Source organism: Piliocolobus tephrosceles, chromosome 20 (genome assembly GCF_002776525.5).
Source record: "Piliocolobus tephrosceles isolate RC106 chromosome 20, ASM277652v3, whole genome shotgun sequence".
In the NCBI taxonomy this organism is placed as follows: domain Eukaryota; kingdom Metazoa; phylum Chordata; class Mammalia; order Primates; family Cercopithecidae; genus Piliocolobus; species Piliocolobus tephrosceles.
Window position 1 is genome coordinate 31,613,074 of NC_045453.1, and position 22,649 is coordinate 31,635,722.

At 43.8% G+C, this 22,649-nt stretch overlaps 1 protein-coding gene and 1 long non-coding RNA gene across 7 annotated transcripts in view; one reads left to right on the forward strand and one right to left on the reverse strand.

Moving 5' to 3' along the window:
• The window catches only part of GNAS (GNAS complex locus), a 72,067-nt gene that overhangs the window by 23,952 nt on the left and 25,466 nt on the right, over positions 1–22,649 (forward strand). The gene's annotated exons all lie outside the window — the stretch shown is intronic.
• Positions 576–22,482, reverse strand: LOC111555639. Its single transcript, XR_002735582.1, has 5 exons — positions 21,922–22,482; positions 19,999–20,111; positions 19,126–19,188; positions 4,898–4,984; positions 576–1,076 (listed from the first exon to the last, which is right to left on the reverse strand). It is a non-coding gene; the product is annotated as an uncharacterized LOC111555639 (long non-coding RNA).

Consider the following 22,649-nt stretch of genomic DNA (forward strand, 5'->3'; position numbering starts at 1 on the left):
CCAGCCCATGGGAATTGAAGATGAAGAGACCTCCAAGAAAGAGGTAGGGAGCAACACAACAAAACAATGTGTGATTTTTCATTATGTCGATCGTCACATGCTCTCTGAGCACACATGAGGCACACACCTTTCAAGTTAGAATCAGTGGAGTGCTTTTCTACATACAACAACTGGAAGCGACGCTAAGGGAAGAATGTTAGGCAACTGATCTGTGACGGAGCAATGGAAATTAAGGGAGTGTGCCTCTGTTGTACTTCCTTAGAGTAAAATCCCAAATTGCATTGCAGAGTAATTTGTTAAGCCTCAGGAGTATTTAAATTCAGGAATATTTTGACTTGTGGAGTTCTGCCCACAGAACTGCACATTCGATCTTACTAAATGTTTTTTAATGATTCAATTTGGGGTGAGGAGAGAGGTATAAAGGTAGTATAAATTGTTATCCAATCTCAAATTTATTATGAGTCAGTCAATGTTTCCGACATTGTCACACACACACTGTGTGTGGGACAGAGTAAGTACTTTTAACTTCCTTTAATGAGTTGATAATGGGAAGGAAAAAAATCCCTGTACTACTTTCTAAGGAGTGTCACAGTTGAGCTTTCACATGCTCAGTGTCACCACTGAGTGAGCATCAATTCTTACAAGGAAATTAAGGCTTGGGCTGCAAGAGCCTCTCTCTTCTGATTTATCTGGCTCTTGCCTGTCCCCTTCCGTCAAAAGACCACACTATCTCTCTCGTCTTTCCCATTGGAACAATTTTGCCGTTCATCAAACTGATTGCTAACATGCAAATTACATGATGGCATTTTTACAGGGAACCTGCATTCAGGTAAGTTTGAAGCTGTGGGATATTTGAGGGGGAAGAAAAGAGTAATGCTTATCATGATCCACAGAAACCAAAGTCAGACACTGTAAGACAGTCCAGAACCCAAGAAGGGCCACGACGGCACCCTTCCAAACGAAAGAGAATCTCATGTCCCGTGTTTTAGCAAGTATCCATTCCAGCTCCCGCAGGGCTCTGGGACCCACATATCTGTGCCTCCACTTTTCTAGAGTTGTAGTAGCTGGTAGTCCAACTGAAAAAAAAAAAAAATGAAAACAGGAAACCTGTCAAGAATAGATAGTGTTATTTAGGAAGTATAGAGGCACTTACATTACTGAGACCACTTGAACCCATCCTTTTAAATAGATACCTTTTTTAAAATCTATGGTTATGTAACATCTGTGTCTAGGGGACTTAAGTAGAAAGCCCTGTGGGTTTCTCTTTTCAAAAGACAGGCCTTATTTATAATCAGTCCCTTGATTTTTTTTGGCCTTCATGGGCTTTTGAAATCTTAGGAAATGTCCATCCTAATTCCTTATAGCTGCTCTTTCTGTGGCTCTGTCAGGCCTTCAAGATGCTGAACTAACTTATTAATTAAATCGTTGACATCATTCAGGGGTTCCTTTTGCCCACTGGCCCCCAACATGGGAATTTTTAAATGACTGGCTCTAGAAGGGCCCAAAGATGGTGAAGGTGAATTGATATTTCAGGTGACCACTAGATGGTGAGACAGTATAAGGCAGAAAACAGGTGGCATGTCTATGTGAAAGTGAGAGCGATGGCCAGGGCCAGCAAAGGCGAAGAAGGGTCCCTTTGACTTTTACTGCCACCCCCCCTACCTCAGGACAGAGCTTAGACTCAAATAGGCCCCAAAGCTTTAGCCAGACCAGCTTTTTACTTTTATGCTGTGAATTCTCCTAGTTAGCTATATGCCAGGATTTTAGAAGCATTTTGGGGGGCTCAGTCTAACAGAGGGGTCCTCCAAGTGGCTTTGTTGACATTTTATCATGGGGGGGGGGGGGCTGTCCTCTGCACTGTGGGATGTGTAGCAGCATCCCTGACCACTACATACCAGACACACACACACACACACACACACACACACACACACTCTCTCTCTCTCTCTCTCTCACAACCAAAACTGTTTCTAGTCATTGCAAAATGTCACCCCTCATTGATAACTACTGCCCTAACATCATCAGTTTCAAATTCTGGAGAAAGTTCAAGATCATACATACTGTAATTTGCGTATCTTAAAAATATGTACATCGGGGCCAGATGCAGTGGCTCATGCCTGTAATCCTAGCACTTTGGGAGGCCGACGTGGGCAGATCACCTGAGGTCAAGAGTTCAGGCCAGCCTGGCCAACATGGTGAAACCTCATCTGTACTAAGAATACAAAAAATTAGCTGGGCATGGTGGCGGGCGCCTATAATCCCAGCTACTCAGGAGGCTGAGGCAGGAGAACTGCTTGAACTCGGGAGGCAGAGGTTGCAGTGAGCCAAGATGGCACCATTGCACTCCAGTCTGGGCAACAAGAACAAAACTCCATCTCAAAAAATATATATATATAAATATATATAATATATCACATATATGATTATATATTATATGATTATATATATGATATATAATATATATAATTGCCTTGGGTAATTTCTAGGATTCTTCACTAAGGAGGTTGATTATATATTATACGATTACATATTATATCATATATAATATATGCATATATCATTATATATACATGATTATGATTACATATTATATATCATACATGTGATATGTCATATATATCATATATATTACATACAATATAAAATACCTATTTTTTTTTCCAGAGAAAAGTTTGTCCACTGCAGTTACTTTTTTTTTTTTTTTTTGAGATGGAGTTTCACTCTTGTTGCCCAGGCAGAAGTGCAATGGCATGATTTTGGATGACTGCAATCTCTGCCTCCTGAGTTCAAGCAACTCTCCTGCCTCAGCCTCCCTAGTAGCTGGGATTACAGGCATGAGCCACCGCATCCAACCCTGCAGAAGTAATTTCTAGAAATCTCAGAGAAGAAAGTGACCCAGATGACCCTAACTAGAATAGAAAAGGAAATTATTTCAGGGAAGTAAACAATGAGTGGACTTTGATTAACCAAGTCAGTCCCATAGCTAGGCTAAATCAGTGCTTAAATAGCCTTTACCCTGAAATGATCACATCTTCCACTCAGGGGTTCTTCAGGATGCCTCTTCCTGTAGCAGGCTAGGAACTCTCTCTCTCTGACTGGTGCACACTCAATTAATTCACTCTGCATGGTAGAGAAGGATGCCAAGACATGAAGGACCCATCTGTCAGATGGCTGCTGACAATGTGTCAGCTCTAGGGTGGCAGGAGCCTCACTTTATATGTGTTCCCCAAAACAGCAGCAGAGTCTTTAACTGATAATGTGTACCCACCAGCAAGCAGTGTGTGAGCCCCAGTTGCTGAGTCTGCCTAGTCCCAGGCCCATAGGGAACCAGCCTACTGCATGGAGGTAACCTATAACCTTTAGCAACTGGTCTTTCAAGGCACAAAGTTCGATTGCAGGAGAGAGGGGCAGTGGAAGGAACAGCTCTGAATGACTGGACTGAGAAAGAGCATAAGATCTCTCAGGAATGAAGCATAGCTATGCCAGTAACAGTAACAGTCCAAGGACATTTCCCGGTCAAGAGTCTTGTGCTTGGTCTTTGATAAAGTGGACACCCCCTTCTCCATCCTAGGGCAGACTCTGTAACCATTATTTCTTGAAATAACCATAACAGGACTAAATTGTGATCTTAATTTTAAACAGTGGTCTAAGTCCCTAACTTGCATCTGACCAGCCTCTCTCAAGTAACCATTATGAAAGGGGACTTGAACTTCTTTGTTATATTTTGACATAACACATTTATATTTTTGCCCCCATTTGGTCTTTCTATAGAGTTTTCAGATTGTAACATCTGAATTCATCTCATCAAGTTTTTTTTTTTTTTGAGACGGAGTCTTGCTCTTTCGCCCAGGCTGGAGTGCAGTGGCCGGATCTCAGCTCACTGCAAGCTCCGCCTCCCGGGTTTTACGCCATTCTCCTGCCTCAGCCTCCGGAGTAGCTGGGACTACAGGCGCCGCCACCTCGCCCGGCTAGTTTTTTGTATTTTTAGTAGAGACGGGGTTTCACCGGGTTAGCCAGGATGGTCTCGATCTCCTGACCTCGTGATCCGCCCGTCTCGGCCTCCCAAAGTGCTGGGATTACAGGCTTGAGCCACCGCGCCCGGCCCTTCATCAAGTTTTTGAATTGAAACATCTGATTGTAACAACTGAAACAGAATCATTAGGGATCTAATTTTTTCAAAGGAGATTTTTTCTTTTTTCTTTTTTCTTTCTTCTTTCCCCCTTAGGGAGTTTCGAATTTGTGACCTCTGAGTTCATTGCAAAGGCCAGGAAAGTAAATAAATAGATAGACAATGACCACTCTCCCCTCCAGACATGTACGTGTATTTCAACACTTTAGCTTTTACCATTAGGATTTCTTTAGGGGAAGGTGTAGAAATATATTGGTAGTTTGATAAATTATATATCAAACATGTAAAATTTAAAATATCATTTGAAATCAAAACTTGTCTGAAGACTAGCTTTTTGTCACAAGTTCAGCGAAGCAAAGTGCCCCCTAACTATAAAACCTTCTTAGTGCAGAATCCTAGAAATTACTCAAGGCAAGCTTTTTGAATGTTGATTTTGACATTTTGCCTGGGAAAGTGCAACAGCTTTCCAAGCAAATGCTTAGAAGACTCAGGGCAGAACCCAAAAACAAATGCCAGACGTTAGGGGAAAATTTTGTAAAGTTGGATTGCCAGAAAACTTCTAGCTATTTATAATTAAGCAGTTTTAGCTGCTAAAGGGAAAGCACATTAGATCATTTTGTTTTGCAAAACAAATGGCCAGGGTGGGGTTTAGGAGGGTTCTCCTTTCTGAGTGGGAGTCCTTGGAAATGTTCCTGATGGGATCCAGTCATTCTGGAGCGCTCTTACGAAATCGTTCATCCTAGGGCAGTTTGGTGTTTGTGAGCTTACAGTGCTTACTCCTTGCTGTCTTCTACTGTAGGTCTGATCCGATGGGGGAGGCTGTGGGCAGAGGAGCTCCAGCTCTTTGGGAGGATCCTAGAATAGTACAAACAGCACTGGGTTAGAAGTTGGGAGTTCTCATTCCTGGGACCTTGGTTGATTCTAGAACTTTATTCTAGGATTCCATGAATTTGCTAAGTTGACATCAGGAAAAGGCTAAAGTTTGATTCTTGAAAGTATTGACAAGGCCCCATTTGGGAGTGATTCTGCCAAGTATTCCTGGGGTCCTGCCATGGTCAGGAGAGCACCTTAAATTTGATGGGTTGTCAGGGAAGAAGCAGAGGATATCTCTGTGTTCAGCTTTATGTATGAGGAAGTCAAGACCCAAGATGGGAGCAGGACAGGGACAGCTTGAGAAAGGAGGCTTGAGATTGAGACTTGGACTCACGTGCCAGGGATGAATCCAAAATGCTTGCAGGCATCTCAGCCTCATACTTAAGCTAACAGGTAGCACACAGTGGATGCCTCTCTGTTTCTTTTCTTTTCTTTTTTTGAGATGGAATCTTGCTGTGTCACCCAAGCTGGAGTGAAGTGGCATGATCTTGGCTCACTGCAAACTCCACCTCCCAGGTTCAAGCAATTCTCCTGCCTCAACTTCCTGAGTAGCTGGGACCACAGGCACATGCTACCACACATAGCTAATTTTGTATTTTTAGTAGAGATGGGGTTCTCCAGGTTGGTCAGGCTGGTCTCGAATTCCTGATCTCAGGTGATCCACCTGCCTCGGCCTCCTCCCAAAGTGCTGGGATTACAGGCATGAGCCACTGTGCCCGGTCTAATATTTTTCTTTTTAGTAGAGACGGGGTTTCGCCATGTTGGCCAGGCTGGTCTAGAACTCCTAACTTCAGGTGATCTGCCTGCCTTGGCCTCCCAAAGTTCTGGGATTACAGGCATGAACCACCGTGGCTGGCCTTTTTTGTTGTTGTTTTTTTTTTTTTTCTGGCCCTACAATCTTGATTCCCCAGAGTTAGGGTCTGATCAGATGTTAAGGCAGGCTCAAAGTGGGGCATCTGCTCTGCCAGAAGAAGGTGGGAGGTCAGAAAGAAGAAGGAAGATCATTAGGGCTGCCTTAGTTGGAGAAAGGGGGCTCATCTCTCATTTTCTCACAAGTTTCACAACCCAGAAAGGGGAGAGCGGAAAGCAGCCTCCTAAGGAATTCTCGAATTTCTTTCTCACTTTTCCTTTTTTTTTCTCACTCTCTCGCTCTCTTCTGACATTTATTTTTAAATAGGGTTCTTATTTTGGGGGGGCTTTCTGAGCAGGAACCACCTTTTTTTGGAGGGAAATAAATGAGAACACGAATTATGCAAGGCTGGGAAGTGGAAACAATGGAAGAAAGCAAGGCCGCTCAGAACTGGCTGGCAGAGGGCGCTCGGCTTTTACTATTGACAGCCTGGCTTTCAAAAATTCACTCTTGTGCTGGTGCCTAAGGCAGAACCCGCATCCCCCTCCCTAAATCCTCCTTCTCAGGGACACAGTCCCGGCCCCTAAGGCTGAGGAATGTTTTTAAAAGTTTACAGTTGAGCAATTGACATCTAAGGACAAATCCCCGCCACTTTTAACTAGTGGATCTGAAGATCTTAGCCAGGGCAGGAAAGAACAGGATCAGGTAACCTCCAGATTCACAGCCCTGGTGCCCCAGTTCTCCTGGGAACCGGTCCTGAGATCCTGGACAAATCCCTGGTTCTAGTTTTTCTCAACTGAAAAAACAGGAGGGAAGTCTTTCTCACTTTAAAACTTATTTAATTATCTGATATAGTTTAAATAGACGAGGTATGCCAACACCCTATCCAACACACACTTTTTTAAATGTCTGTTCCAAGATGGAAGATTGTATAGGAAATCAAATGGTAGGGCCCTCTGTTGTCCTTTGGTAAATAATTAATAGTTTCTGGGTCCCCATCGCCGGGAGAATCTTTGCAGGAGCAGAGTTTGCTGGTAAACTCTTTCACACCTCAATCAAGAGCTAAGAAAGAGGTTCATAGATGAGCAGAGCTCGTTTCCACCAGGGAAATCCAAGGGGCCTACCTGGAGAAGTGAGCATTTAAGACAATATGGGGAGATGGAGTAGAATTTGAGGTGCATGGTCAATGACTGTTCACAGAGAGGGGACTTGCTAGGGATAAAGCGTTGCTTTTCCATTCATGCAAGCATCATTGAGTTTTTCCGGATCTCTGAGACCTCAGGGCTAGTTTTAAGTTCTTCCCCTCCTCAACCCCTCTCCACTTCTCAGTGCTTCATGGTACAGCAGGGCATTCTCACCAGCGAAGGCGTCCTCTCTAAGGATGGGACCCCTACTGTCCATCTCAGGCTCAGCACTGCCTTGGGGCAGGCCACTTCTGGCTTCTTCAGGCCTCGTTTCCACTGAAGGGCAAGCTGGGTCTGATGGTGTCTGGGCCAAATTCCTTGGTTCCGAGAACAGGTGCCGTTGCCATTCCCTACCGTTTCCGCCCCCCACCACCCCACCCAGCAGCTGGAAAATGATGAGGTCATCTATTTGAGAAGGGCCACACAGGCCTCCCACACAAGGGCCTACAGAGTCCTCCAATGGGAATTTCTTTCTTTCTGATCAAATTTACCCTCCATATCCCATTCATGTACACATTCTCTCTCCCCTTACTCTTAAAACTGTAAAGTTAAGGAAACTGTATACAAACAGTTGATTGAAGGTAAACGTCCCTCCCACTCACCTGTTTAAACACTTTTCTTTTAGTTGATAAATTTCCTACAACATTATTCTCTTATGCCCATATTCTTCTGAGAATTCTTTAAAGCTTTTCTTGCACTTTCTTCTCCTCACAGTTCCTGACTTCTAGCCCCGAGTGGTGGCTGAGGGCAGGTGACCCTGTAGACCATGGGAGCAGGGGAGGCCAGGGCAGGTGACTGCCTCTTTCCAACCTTCCCTGGGCCACTGGAGCTCCTGCCCACCAGAGGTCAGCAGAGAGCTCAGAATGGCTGGGTCTGCTCTCAGAAAGTGGGATCTTGGAATTCTCTAGATGAAATTTAGGATGCCCAAATGGAAAAAAAGCCCCGTGTTTCCAGGGTGTTTTGGTTGGGGCTCTCATCCTGTCTTGGGTCCCAGGGACCTTACTTTTAACACCAATACAGCCATTCTGTGCTTTTCTCAGGGGAGGGGTGGTTGGGGGTTTGGTCTGTTTATTTGGTGGCTTTCTTGGTCAGTCTTCTTCCCGCGCCAGACGCACAAATCCCTCCCTTAGAGGGAACCACACCCTCTTAGAACTCTCCCTACTGGGGCCCAGCTGCCCACTTTCGCTTCCCACAGGACATGGAACCCACATCCCACACTTGGTCTGGCGCCTTTTCTTCTAGTTGTATTTATTGTTAAAATGACATCATAATATTACAGGAAATCCCCCCAGCCTGCCCTCACCCTGCTGTGATTTTCTTGATCATTATCTCCCCCTGTTCTTCACTCAGGTGTATGGATAGTTTTGAGACGGCATGAATCGTGGTGTGCAGTTTCATATTAATCCCCCTGCTCCACAAACACACACTACAGGGCAGTTTCCTTAGAGCTCTTCCATGTTCGCCATCGTCCTTCCTCAGTTCTTTCACTTGTTTAGTCCTTTCGCTAGTGGGGAAGAGCAGAGAAAGAATTGAGGTTCCCTCCCTTTGTTTTTCCTTCTCTGATCTTTTGAAATCCCGGGGTCCTTGTGAACGACTCAGAAATTAAAACCAATTCCCTTTGGCCAGTTGTTTATTGTTGAAAGAGAGAGACAAAGAGAAGGTACAAACAGAAGGAAGGAAGTAAATAGAGATTAAATTTAAAAATTTGAAAGGGAACAGTGGTTCACGCCTGTAGTCCCAGCACTTTGGGAGGCCAAGGTGGGCAGATCACCTGAGGTCAGGAGTTTAGAGACCAGCCTGACCAACATGGAGAAACCTCATCTCTACTAAAAATACAAAATTAGCCGGGCAGGGTGGCAAATGCCTGTAATCCCAGCTACTTGGGAGGCTGAGACAGGAGAATTGCTTGAACCTGGGAGGCAGGGGTTGCGGTGAGCTGAGATTGTGCCATTGCACTCTGGCCTGGGCAAAAAGAATGACACTCTGTCTAAAAAAAAAAAGAAAGAAAGAAAAATTGAAAGGGAGAGAGAGGAGGAAAAAAGAGGGAAAGGAAAAAAGGAAGGAAGAAGGGAGGGAGGAGGGAGGAGGAGAAAAGAAAAGAGAGGAAAAGAAAAGAAAAAAGAGTGCCTTTGCCAGGTTTGGCTCTAAGCACCAAATGGGGTCCTTGCCCTCTAGGAACTCCTAGTCCAGAACAGAGGAGAGGATCAGGTTGCAAGTGATTATCCTTCTACCAGGCAGGGGGTAGAGCACTGCCAAGGAGGGTGTGGCTGGCACAGCTGAGGGGTAAGGCTGGCTGGACAGGACAGGAGTACAGGGAGGAGAGGCAGGCTCACAATCCACGCTGGGGCATCCTCTCCTCCCCATCTCACTGCCCCATGAGGTCTTTTGTTGGTTCAAGTGCCAACCAGAAGAGCTGGGACAGAGGCCTCTCCTGTGTGCCAAGACGGGGGCCACCACCGCCCTCCGAGCTCTGACCACTGCCCTCTCACCTCTTATTGCTTTCTCAAATGTTTATCTCCCGATTCTAAAATGATGGTCCAATTTTTGTTTTATTTTAAACTTAGGAACACACTGCATGTAGCACAACTTCATTTTCCAAGTATTTTCACATGCCTTATCCCACTAAGTGGTTTTGTTTTGTTTTAGGAAGTCTGGCACACAGAGAACCTTCCAGTTCAAAAAAAAAAAAAAAAAAAAAAAAAACATAAATTTTTAATTTTGATAATCATCCAGAACAAAACAAAGCAAACCCTCAGGTTAAAAGTGAGCATCCTATATGTTAAGTATACATCTTTGATGTTGGGGAAACCTTTGAATTTACAAATCGATGTCCTTGAGAATTGGGTTCCAGCCAGACCCATTATAGGCATTGTTTTCTTTTTTCTTTTTCCTTCCTTCCTCCCTTCCTTCCTTTCTTCCTCCCATCCCCCCTTCCCACTTTGAAAAACAAGTTTTATTCTCTTGGGGTATGTTCATTAGAGAGGGAAGACAATCTGTTCAGCAAGGAAAGGTGAGGGGAAGAGAAAAGGGGGGAATTCAGCAGGAGGAGAACAGGGACAAGGTTGATTGCTCTGTGCTGGGGTGAGGGTGGGGGGCAGAGAGAGAACATCACAGCCAGATGCAAATCACAAGAGCAGACCTTCAGCTTCCTGGCATTGGTGGGGAAAATATTTCGTCAGCTGCTTTTCTATGTCCTGGGCTTCATTCATCAGCTCAAGAGAAAAAAATAAAATCAAAATTTCATCCTAATTTGTTGTGGTTGGGCCCCATTCTCCCACGTTTTGGCCTTCTTGTAAAGCACAACCACAAAGGCTTCCTGGGCTGACCTGCCTCTCAGTTCATTCTCAAGGCGTTAGCTTCACCCCATCAGGAGTAGTTCAGACTCTCCCCAAGTGCCAAGAGCTAGAAATGTGTTGCTAATTGATTTGAGCTAAATTTGTGTTGCTTTGAGACTTAGCAAAATGGCTGATTAGGGGCCAGTGTTGGGGAAAATAATTGCTGATCTAATAGCTAAGAAAAGGAACTCATTCACAAATATGTTTATAAAATGGGCCTTCTGTGACATTTTGGAGTTGTCAGGGAGTTAGGGGTCATGGTGGTTCTTCAGGAAGAAAGAAATGTTGGGAAATGTTTAATGGAAATTTAGCATAAAATGACATGCCTCATTTAAGAAAATAGTTAAATCCATCATGGTTCCAAGTGAAAACAGTTGTCACAAATTAATTTTTCAAATGTTTGACTATTGGCAGGTCTGAGGTTTACTCATATGTAGATTATGTCCAACTTGGCAAAAGCATGGAATCCTGCCCAGTCCTTGGTACACAGGGACTGGCACATGTACCCATTTTTTCTCGCTGATAAGTTATTTCCTAATTTTTTGGTTAACTTGTAGGTCGAAATAGCCTTACTCCTTTTTGTCTGTCTAGTAGCGTCTCTAAGCTTGCAGTAGCTGCTCACGTGTCTGCCACGTCCCTTAGAAGGATGAATCCTTGCCGGGTCGGTGAGTTTGCCTCAATTCGGGCATTTTCATTTGTTAATTCATTCATTCGATATACATGTATTGAGTGCCAAATATGTGCCCTTCCCTGTGGGGAAGACAAAGGTATGAGACATTGCGACTCCCTTTATGGAATCAAAACAAACCCAGGAAGTTAAGAAGAGTGGGCAGTCTCTGCTAAGTGATTACATAGGGAATAAATAAGGAAAGGTGAAAAGATTGTCAACCAAAAGACTTCAACAGCCTGCTAAGAGTCTTCCAGCCCAGTTGAGCACACCAAATCAGAGATTACCTAAAGGTGTCATGAGTGCTGATAATTAAACTGCAGAAAACCTAGAAGGATCTGCTGGGATCAAAACAAACAACATTTGACAGGCACAGCCATTCAGATTTTCATGCCACTCTGAGGCTGAAAATTTCTGCACAAACAGCAGCAACTGAACCTTTTCTAGTCACAGGGTAGACCTCCCTGTTGATAGGGTAGACCTCCCTGTTGATAACTTGTCAGTCAGGGGACTGAATGAGGCCTTTCTCCAGGAGGCATAGCCCAGAGGGTTACTGGTCATGCTGAGGAGGCAGTCTTGCTTCCAGGAGGGGCTGCAGAGGCCTGGCCCAAGAGTGGTGCTGAGAACTGCCTTTTGCCAACTTCTTTCTTTCATTGTGTGCTCTCTGGAGCCAAACTATGCCTTCCAGGATCTTTCAAGACTAAAATTCTTTTAGGAGGATGGGCCCAATATTTCCCACCTAACCTTAGAAATCTTCTATGTCTAGAATTAGTGTTTTGAGAGTTAGATGGGAAAGTGTAGTTTGCAGTCAGGTCCTGATGTACTACAAAGTGCTTTCACCTTAGTGCTTTCATCCTCCATGTTAGCTCCAACCCTCCATCTTAGCTCTTGGGCTGGCCCCCGTCTTAGCTCTAGTCTTACATCTTAGCTCCTCCCCTGCCTTCTATCTTAGTTCCTGGCCTACCCTCCATCTTAGCTCCTGGCCTACCTTCCATCTTAGCTCCTGGCCTGCCCTCCATCTTTGCTCCTGGCCTGCCTTCCATCTTAGTTCCTGGTCTGCCCTCTATCTTAGTTCCAGTCCTCCATCTTAGATCCTGAGCTTTGGGTCTCTTTTGTTCCCTAATGCAGATAGAGATAGTCTATATTCAAATACTATAATTAGTGCCCAGTCATTGTGGAAAGAAAAACACATTTTAATTTCCAGAATTTTATTTCCAACTTTCCTTTCACAAATACTTTTAAATTATCTATTTATTACCCTTGAAATAATGTCTTATTGATAGTTGTCTAACTATCACAGCACATGATAGTGACCTGCATGGTTTTTTTGAAAATATGAGTGTGTAATACAGATTGCCAGCTATTTTTTATGTTAAAAATAAGACAAGGGAAGGTTTTTTTGTGTGGATGACTCAGCTGAAAGAACTCTCAGGTAAACTTTACTCCATAGTGAATATGATTGAGATTTATAGAATTATTAAGTTGTGGCTTCTTAAAAATTGCCACTGAAACAGGAATGCCTGAATTTTGTGTTCTAGGTGATCATGGATGAGCACATGGCAAATCTGAAAAGTTGATTTGGCCCCAGGCCTCCTTACCTGCCTGCAGGTGGCTGTGTTCTCTTCAGTTAATCCCATTAGCTGGCAAAGGCTTATGGAGCTACTTTTAAGGGACATTTGCATTTTCATAAAGAGCTTTAGAGGCCCAAAAGCCCAGAGAGTCACATTTTTAATAGTGGGGTTCTTAAGAGTAGCATTCTAACAAGAGGCATTGGGGGGAATAGGGGAGGGCATTTGGGCAGTCACCCCCTCCCCACTTCTAGTTCCAGCCCCATACCCTGTTATTCCCAACCCAAGTCTATGGCTGCCTAGCAGCCCTCAAAGCAATGAGTTGACTTTCTTCCACTGTGACCCCAGGACACGCAGACCCCTCACCCCAGATCTCCAAGTAGCAGCATACTGCTTAGTGCTATTTTGCCTGGCAGCGGGGTACCCCCCCCCCACCCCATTCAATGGCAGTAAGGTTCAGACCGCAGCCTTCAGGGTGCCTGACTCATTCCAGCTCCGGTCGATAATGACAAGCCCCATGTTTTTCTCCAGCGTCCATGGCTATGACACATAAAACAGTCAGGAAATAAAAGAGGCTTGAGTACTATACGGTTGCTTTGCTTTCTTTAAAAAAGAAATATAATGTGAAGGGCATAGGGAGAAGGAGCAAGGAGGCAGGAGGCCAGGCCAGCAAATAAGCCAGCAGCAAAACCACCTTGTTGTTTGTTACATAAACAGCTCCCCCCCCACCAACTGTACTGCGGTTATATCCTTAGGAAAAACTGGGGCTTAGTGGAGCCTGGGTTGATTTCACACCTTCGCTTAGAGTTACTCAGAGGTGTATTAACAGCTAACGATTCCATTGAGGGCGGCCCAGATTGCCATCTTGACTTGACAGATATTAGCAGTACCCTTACAGAAACCCAAAAGCCTGCCAATTAAGTTCCCCAGTGTAAGTTAAAAGGGGCCTTTCTGAGATGTGTGATCTTTAGGAAAAGGAAATGAAGCTAATTTTGAAAGCTCCTGACACTCGAGTTTCCTTATAATGTAAGTAGGTGACAGCTGGGATGAATATCATAGTCCCTCCCATAATGTGTATGTGAATAGATGTCATGGATTCTAATGGCAGAGTTCAAAGTCACTCAGAGGGAGGGTTTTTGTTTTTTAATGTCAGCCACCTGAAATATTTTCAGAAAGTTCTGTGATGGCTAACAGGATTAGAATGACATTGTCACAAAATGATATGAGGTGTTAAAAAGACCCCTACACGATGCGTGTCCACAGCACACAAGAAGTTCCCCCCCACACACACCAAGTATGACTCAGTAACACTCAGTGAGGAGAAGAACATCGAATTATATAAGTTACAGTTTTATTTCAAACACACAAGCACGTAGGCCAGCAGTGATAGTAAACATGCAGGCACACTTTCCCTCCGAGCATGAGAGGCGTTTGGATTTTATCTTCACAGATGCAGAACCTCTGTACTTACTTCTAAATAGCTTCCACCTGACCCTCAGCTAAGTCAACGGGGAGAAATCAGCCGTCAAGTTTTGCTAAATTGTGTACATGACAGTGACTTGTATTTAGGAGACCTTGCGTGCATCTAAAGCCCAGAGATAGCCACCGCCACTGTTCCTCCTGATGAAAATGGCCTCACCAGCACCTTGCTGCAAACAGAGGCCAGCTCAAAACACTGATTTTCTCCCCACCCTCGCAAGGTTAGGATTCTGCTTAGAACTCTCTGCTTTAAGCTAAAATTTCCATCACCAAAGAGCCTGATTTCAGGCAGAGAAAGAACCACTTTAGCAAATGAGAGAAGCGAAGAGGAGTGGAGAAGGAGAAGGAGGGTCATTTCAACAGCAGCAAACCTCAGCCATTTTCCCTGACAGCACTTTAATTATGATGAAAGAACAAGATTTTGTTTTGTTTTGTTTTGTTTTGGGTTTTTACAGAGGAGGCTCGTGGTGGGGGGAAAGGAGGGAGCCTCTGAAAGAGATGTGAGCTGCCAAGGTACAGAGCGCAAAGCGGCTGTCACTGCCAAATGACAGATGCACTTGGAGAGGGTGAGAGAAGCCCTTTCCTGAGCCTGTGCACCAGTGGCCCATTCTGTGGGGGCCCAGGACTAGTCAGCCAGGGGCAAATGGTGAATAGGATAGCCCAAAGGAGCCACCTGCTACTGCCAGCTTTCCCCTTTCCTTCTGTGAGATTTTAACCCCGGGGGTGGTTCTCCTCTGCTGTTATGCTCTGCTCCACCGGCTTTGAAAGCCTTGGAGGGGTTTCAAGTGGTCACATACCTTATTGGTGAAAAGGATGTTTTTCTTTAAAGTCAGGTGCTAAGTCAGGTGTGAGGTTGAAATGGACACTCAATGGCTTCAGAGCTGGATAAAGGGACAGAGCCCAGGAAGCCCAGGACTGATGTTCTGATGGGCAGAGGCCGGCTATCTGGTTTAGGAATGGGGAAAGAGCTGGTGCACCAGATGTGAAGAAGCTACAGTCAGCTCAAGCAAGAACGAGAGAATGGCGCTGTCGCTGACTTCCCACCTCTCAGCCTTGCCCGTAATCCCTGCTCTGATCCAAGGCATGGGGTCCACAGGAGGTACCTACTGTGTTGCTTATAATGCCCAAAAGTGGTCTGAGGATTCTGGGCTGGTAGTGTTTAGAAAGAGATAAAAGTGAATCCTAGACTCTCACAGCTGGAAAAAGCCTTTTTCCCTGGGAATGGGAAGTAACAAAATGCCTCCAGGTTAGCTGTGGATTCCTTAGAGATGAAGGGAGCAGAAAGGGACGAAAAAAAAAAAAACACAAAACAAAAAACAAAAAAAACAAAAACATAGAAGGTGCATTATTTTGTACTTCCTTTCACCTCCCTCCTTGGTTTTAGGGCTCTTTCGTGGCATGCAACAGGAAGTGCAGGCTGTGTTGAGAGCCTCTGGTGCAGACTTACGCAGAGCACAAGAGATGATGTGAGCCTGCTTGTCTGGGCTGCGTTTGTGTAACTGAATTACACAGTATCTATGTTAGAAGTGATGTCACCCAAGAGAGCCCCGTGGCCTTGAACTAAACACCAACGGGCATCAGGCCCCGGCCCCAGGAGGCCTGCTATGCGGCAACTTCTCTGAACAATTTGTAATTTTCTGTTCTTATTCCCCTCACTAAATTGTTATGCTGCTAGAGACACTTCTAATTTGATGGTTATTAACAGGCAGCTGGTAATGAAACAGCAAGGACTTAGGGCTTTGCAGTAGGTGAATTACGGACATTTACAAGTAAAACTACTTTATTTCTTAACATTTAGCAAGAGGTTTAACAAGCAAAGTGTAACATCTGCAGAATCTCATGGGAGGAGGCAGTGGTCTTGAAACTGTGAGGCAGTACTGCAGGGATAGAGATACGCCTTTCCTAGAACAACTGCAATCTCCCCATCAGAGCCAACTGGAAATACAAATTTGCTCCTATCTCCATGCGTGGTGATTCTGCCTGCTACAGGGATGGAGGAACAGTGATCTTGCTGATTTTAATGGACCCGTTTAGGGAAAAACACTTTAAAAATATGTGATAATGCATTTTCCCCCTATTTCTCCTGGAAAGCAGCATTAGGGTCCAGCAGTTCTGTCTGGAAGCAGGGAGATGCAGGAGCAGCATCTTGGCTTATGACCGTTTGGCTGCTTAGTGGTTTTATTTTAGAAAGAGTTTTAATTCAGAGGCGGTGGGGGGCGGGGGGCGCCGGGGGAGGGGAGAACAAGACAAATCAGATGTAGAGGTTTGCAGAGCCTGGAGGCCAAAGGAAGCCCACTTTAGGAGACCACATTTTCAGCATCAGAATAAGTAAAGTATTTGAGGATTTTTGTCTCCTCTTAAAAATAGGCAGTTTGGAAAAGGAAAATATTCAGGCTCTTTTGAGAAACATAGTGAGGTGATCAGTTAATGTGAGGTGGTGGTGATTGTAATGTTGGAAGAATTGGTCTCATTTTTCATGTCACAATTAATATTGTTTGAGATTAAATAGCTTCTTAGACCATTTACATTTTACAGAGCACTAAAAAGCAAGCCTCCAAGCCACTTTCTGGCAGCACAAAGCCAAATAAATGGGAACAATATAACCTTAAAAAGATCCATTCGTTCACTTCTATCTTTGCTCTGGCCAGTATCGAGTCATTCAGCACAATCTAAAAACTCACATTTTTCATTGCTAGAAATATGTAATTCTTCCTACTATTCATTGCCTGCAAATTTCCTATTCTGGTGACCTTTCTGACTTGGATTTTTGTCTTCTTGACACCAAAGCATCCAATCAATTTGATCAAAAGTTCAATCGTGAAAAAGCATCTGGATGTTTTGTCTACAAACAACCAGTTTGCCTGAATATTTGAGAGGATCAGCTCAGCCAACCACCTGTCCCGATGTCACCCCAACACAGCCCAAATGCACTCAGAGGGGCGTGGAAGGAAGGGTACGCACAAACAAGGTGTGGGGGGGTCTCACTTTCTCTGCTGCAGCCATCTGAAATTGGCTGCAGAGGAGGGGGAAAATGAAGCAGCAGACTAGTCCTTCTAGGCAGATGTGGAGGGAGAACCGTGTGGAAAGAAATTTTTACGGCTAGACTCTCAGCAACATCACTGTCAGAGTCTGGTGCCTGCAGCCATCTTAGAATTTAGAGGAAGCCGAAGGCACCTGCCTGCATTTTGTCTTAGGTTACAACCAGCTCAATCCAGCCAGCAAAAAATAAGGGTGAGAAGTGTTTTGCTTTTACAGAAAAAGAAGAAATTTCCATGATTCTGTTCCTTGAAAAAAAAGCTGACCCTCCCCAACCCAAACCTTTTATTTCAAAGTCACCAAAACTGAGACTAGAAAATCTCCCTCTCTCTCTCTTTCTTGTGTGCATAGTCAATTTAGACTCTCTTGGCTGGACTTTTTCCTGATCTCTCAGTGCAGTAAAAAGTCAGGCAGATGAGGGAGGAAGAGGACAAGGAGAGGCAGGGGAAGGGGCAATGGCTCCTTGGCACATCTCCCTTTTTAGTTCAGTCTTACACAGTTCATTTCTATTTGCAAACAGCTCAGCCCAAAAGAGGGTATTGACATGACCCCCAGATGCTGTTCCTAATCCATCTTGCTTATTTTCCCTCTGGGGCACAGGCAGGGCAGAACCCAGATATGATCAGACCTTCAAAGCGCAGCCTTGATCCTTTATTTTTCATGTTACAGTCACAGACCTTGAAAATGTGTTTTCAGCAGTTTACCACATACCGAGAATTTCAGGAAACAAAAGGTCAAGAATTGATGACTTAGATTTATTAGTAGTCCCATTAGGCAGACCTCAGAATTCTAATGATGGGTCTTTGCTAGACAAATCAATGTCATGTTTCTAAAAGGACAAGAGTGACAGCTGGGTGATTTCACAGAATTATCAGGTATTGGGAGGAAGATTAAGTTGAAAGTAATTACTTTCAATTACAATGATGTTCTTGTTTGTTTCCCTGGGGTTTTCATGCTGCTAGTAGTGTTTTTTTTTTTTTTCCTTGCATTTGCATATTTGTTGTTTACATATTTTAGAAATTATCCATCTTTTTTTTTCTCTCAAAATCTCTTCTACCTTTGGCATCAATTGTAGAAACTAAATGTTTGCTGTAGAGTTCTATCCTTTAGTCATAGCTTTTTTTTTTCTTTTTTTTCTTTTAAAACAAAGTTCTCTTCTCTGCCTCCCCACCCAATAAACCTAGTGGATGTGTAGTTATGCCAAGTTGTGGAAAACACATTTAACACATTTAAGAATGTGCAAGGTAAATGAAATATAAAAGTATGTTATACCTAAGATTAAAATATTAATTCGATTTGGGGATTATACTAGTCAACATTTTGGTTTTATATGCATTCAGTCAACTAACTCATGGTATCTTGTTGAAATGATGCATTTAAAATAATTACTGATTAAAAGAAAACTAAGGAACTTTTCAGGCTGAGAATGACATTAAATTATCCTGTTCTTGAGCGCCTCCCAGAGGCATGGGTTAAATAACACCAGAATATGAATTTAGGGTCATTTAGGCTTTTCTAGGCTTTGGTATGCCTCCAACGGTTATGAGTAAAAGGAGTAGTCCTTTAACTTGGAGATTAGATGTCTCTGGGTCCCAATTAAGTTTTATACCAATTTCCTTTGTATGGTTCGGTTATTTGGCACCATCTTGGTAGAAGATAGGGATCCAGGGCCTTTGCTATCAGTGGAATGGATTGAGGAAAGCTTCCTCATTTATAAGTCTTGGCTTGGCAAACATAGCCTAGCCTTCTTCCTTCCCTTTCCAGACCAAGGCACCACGTGGAGATAGTGCCGTTTGCTTGGGCTGGCCTTGGACATTTCAGAGTTCCCCTCTTACTACATGCTGACATTATTCCCCAACTCCCCATGTGCCTCCCCTCACTGCTGCCAAGTGCTCTTGAAAGTCAACCACCTTCCTGGGTGACTGCTGCCTTCTTACCTCAGGTGAAATCCATGGACCCAGTGAAAGTTTTCCCAGGGGCTCCCATACCCAAGGGTAATCATACCTTCTATATGCGAAGGGCTAGTTTTCCAGAGTTTTTATTTCTTGATGTTAGGTCACTGCAACCCTGGGATAAAAATAGATGTAATTAGCATGTTACAGATCAGACTCTGCACTTGTAGCTTTGTGCCACTTTCTCTAATAATACCAATTTTGGTGACACATTTCCTAGAATTCTGGACTTGCTTCAATCCCTAAAATCCTCCAAGAGCTGAACTATAGGACAGACCTGTTTGCTTTAGAACCTAGAAGGGTTTGGTCACAATTAGATTGTCTCTTTTCCCTACCTTTCTGGACATTGCAGGTCCATCTCCATTTTCTTGTTTTTACGATCAGGGAGCAACGGCTCCATTCTCCCCTAAGGCTGACATTTTTGTTGAAGGCTGAGCACACATGTCTTCCGTCCTTGTGGCAAAAGGCCCTTTCCTAGCTGGCTCCAGAATCCTCACCAGTTAATTGGGAAAACATTTGAGTTAGGCATCACAATTTCAGCCGAGCTGGGCAAACAACGAGTACACCTGTCACTCGAGCCAGTGTCCAAAACTCAGCCCCACGGATCACAGCTGTAGCGTTATTTCAGCATGAGCAATTCAGTATTTAATGTTCCTTAGGAAAAAAAAAATCATTCCAAGCTGCTACTGTTCACCTGTTAACTCTTTCGGGATTTCATGGTGGTGGGGGTGGAAGTGGGGAGTAATCTATAATTTGCTTGGCTAGCAGAGATAATACCCCCTTCCCAAGTCTGTCTTTTAAAAGGCCATTTCTTACATAATGGAGAACAGGGGCTGCAAAAACAATATCCTCTTGATCTGTGTCAGCCACTGCCTTCCAGAATGAGAAGTTAGATTTTCTTCTTTTGTTTCATTTATGTTTTTACCTGTGCAGTACAGGTACTGCTTCCTACAGTCGGCAGCTTCCATTTCTTTCCTCTTTCCATGGTAGCTTAAATTAGCCCGTCATCATCAGCAAATCTTAATTTACAATTAAGTGCTGGGGAAAAAAGTTCGTCATTAATCAGACCTTCTCATTTTATGTAAATAGCCCCCAAAAGCAACACACATTTTTAATCTGTCCTGCCGATAGCTGAGCCCTTCTGTCATTTGGGTCCTAATAAATGAATTGGCCATCTGCAATTAATCTGCATAGTACAAATCATTGGAAGGCCGAGTCTGTCTGCCTTCTGAAAGAAACTGGCTATATTTAGTTTTTAAAGCAAGTCTGCTTTGTGTTCTTTGTAAAGTCAGCGACATTCTTTCAATTTTTTCGGTGTAATTAGCACAAAAGGAGCCGTAATCTGAGAAGGTAGTAGAGACTAAGGCAACCAAAAAACAGGAATGTTCAAGAAAGTGGGCAGAGGCAGCCTTCCCAGTATTGGGCGGCGTGCAGAGACCCTGGGACGTGGCTGCGGGTAGAGCTGAGGTCTGTAGCTCATAAAAAATCTCCTTTTCATCTGATCCCCAGACTGGTTGCAAATGCTTGCCGCTTGGGCTGAATAATTTTCCCCTTCTATAACTTCCAGTGGTCGGCAAGGACCTTAGAAAGACACAGTGCCATCTGGGCTCTGCTGTTGAGTGGGCTTCTAACAGGCCAGTGAGAGTTCTGTGCACACTGCCAAGCCCTCAATAAACTGCTGAGTGGGAGAGCAGAGGGCGCAGCCCTGAGCTCCCCAGCAAACGCCTAATTTTGACCAACTGGAGGCTAAATGGAAATCAAGCAGAGGAAGGCTGCGGTTGGCCCTGGGGAAGACAGTTGGAGCCCGTGTGAAAAGAGGGGGCAGCCTTCCACTTTGGGAGCTGTGCAGCCTGTGCCCCGACGGTTAGTTCCCTCCTCAAAATAAAAGCCAGGGAAATAGGTGGAGCTAAGCGATAATTACACATTTTTCAATTTCAACTAAAACGTGTGGACAAACACAAAACGATGAAAAGGTACCTACATTTCTAGATGAATTAAATGTGTGACTAATTATGTCACGTTAATTGCTTAATTCCTGGTTTACCAACAGCAGATGGAAGTGGGACTGGAGAGGGGGTTTTAGCTCTGAAGGCGAATGACACCTGAGGCCCAGTCTGAATCTCAGTTTTCCCAAACTGAGGCTAGTTCCTAATGGCAAGGCTGTTTGAAAATGATCACCTCCATTTGGTTGGCAGGTAGATAAAATCCGAAGATGTAAAACTTCTATTTAGCAGTTGTTTCATTTGTGTATGTCCACAAAGCAGCATTTAACTAAATGAAATGAATGGCTTGATTAATCCAATGTTTTTAACTGTCTAAACTCCAATTCTATGGAGCTAAATTTGAAGAAGTGAATACTATGAAAAAACTCCTAAAATCTTTAAAATAAGAAGAATTAAAGGGTTTCTTTTATCTAAGGAAATTTTATTAGTACCTCAGAACTCCTGACTGGTCTCAACATCCCATCTCCAGGTGCACCAACTGCCTCTTATTTTTTCCTGTTGTCATTAGTTTTATAAGATGTTGGATCAAAGTGTCATTTAAATAAGGCACCTTGTAAATAAGTGTGAAAGTGAACTGGGCCGCGTCTATTTTTAACTAGTCTCCCTACATTATTCTCCATCCTGGATGAATTTCCATCTTCAAGGCCAAGTTAAAAGTTCTAAGCAACAGGTTTTCCCATTACCTTAGTCCTCATGAAAACTTTTCCCCAAGGGAAGTGAAGGATATTTCAGTTTAGGAAAATTAACTTTCCTGCTGTAGAGTGGTAAAACTCTTAAATATTTTTTGTACCCAATTAAGAACTCCATTAAGTGGGTCCATTGATCTGTTATTGATGTTGATGTACCTCAAAGAAAATGGAGCTTCCTGTCTTCTCCTGGATTTGACTTTCAGTTTTGGAATTAATTGTTGAAGCTGCCACCTGTGTTCTGCTGATGGGGTCTGCCTTTTGGTCCTGCTAGTGGGTTTTCTGTTCCCTGTTGATATCCAAGTTGTTTGTTCACCTAGAATCTTCAATGAAGGGTAACATGTGCATCATATCATTTAGGCTTCTAAAAGGAACAAAGTAATACATGTCATCTCTTTTTGTTAGCTTCCCGCTTCTTAAGGTAGACGGTGGCTTTGTTAGAAGTCCATTCCTGCCCACTCTGGGGCTCATGGGGATGTGGTGAGAAAGGCATCGATGGCCTGGGGAATTGGGCATCTGTCCACAGAGACCAGGAAGCCTCTCTCACAGATGGTGCCTCTCCATCAGAGAGTCAGGAAAGATCGAGAAGGGCTGCAAAACGTCCTCGTTGCCCTCATATTGTGTGCCATGCTTTTAAGTAGATGTTTGAACAACATCTCAAATCCACTGACTCAAGAAATTGGGTCCAAACACACTGGCGAATGTACATCCACATTCTGTTTGAACTAGAGTATGTTCTGAATTACAAACAGATCATTTTAAAATTAGTGGATGGATAATAAATAGGAAAATGTCATATGGCCATGTAGTTAATTCTTCAGTAATTGACTTCAAGTCTTCTGAAATGAAGTTTTACATCATGTTTAGTTTTGAATATAAGTTTAGGG